A 308-nucleotide genomic window follows, 5' to 3' on the forward strand; every position below is an offset into this window, starting at 1 on the left:
CTGTTTACAGCTAATCTGGGTGACAACTCGCTAATGTAGACACCCAAAACATCTGCACATGCTCACACACACACATTAAAATACTCTTACTTTTTCATACACACAGGCACTTGCTCACATTTCAAAATCACAGAACTGCATAACCTCATAATTGCATGCCAGACATTCCGTTTTCACACTCCCAACAACAATTTACAACAGAACGTTCAATCCACCAGCAGATGGCGGACTGGCACAAAGATTCCCACAGAGACTTGCGACATTTAGAGACCTGATTAATCTAATGCACCGGTCAATGAATGAACCGG

At 42.5% G+C, this 308-nt stretch overlaps 1 protein-coding gene across 1 annotated transcript in view; it reads right to left on the reverse strand.

Moving 5' to 3' along the window:
• The window catches only part of LOC107577109 (supervillin-like), a gene marked incomplete at its 3' end in the record, with an annotated part of 13,336 nt that overhangs the window by 12,799 nt on the left and 229 nt on the right, over positions 1–308 (reverse strand). The gene's annotated exons all lie outside the window — the stretch shown is intronic.

This window comes from Sinocyclocheilus grahami, unplaced genomic scaffold, assembly GCF_001515645.1.
Source record: "Sinocyclocheilus grahami isolate Dianchi unplaced genomic scaffold, SAMN03320097.WGS_v1.1 scaffold5144.1, whole genome shotgun sequence".
Taxonomy (NCBI): Eukaryota; Metazoa; Chordata; class Actinopteri; order Cypriniformes; family Cyprinidae; genus Sinocyclocheilus; species Sinocyclocheilus grahami.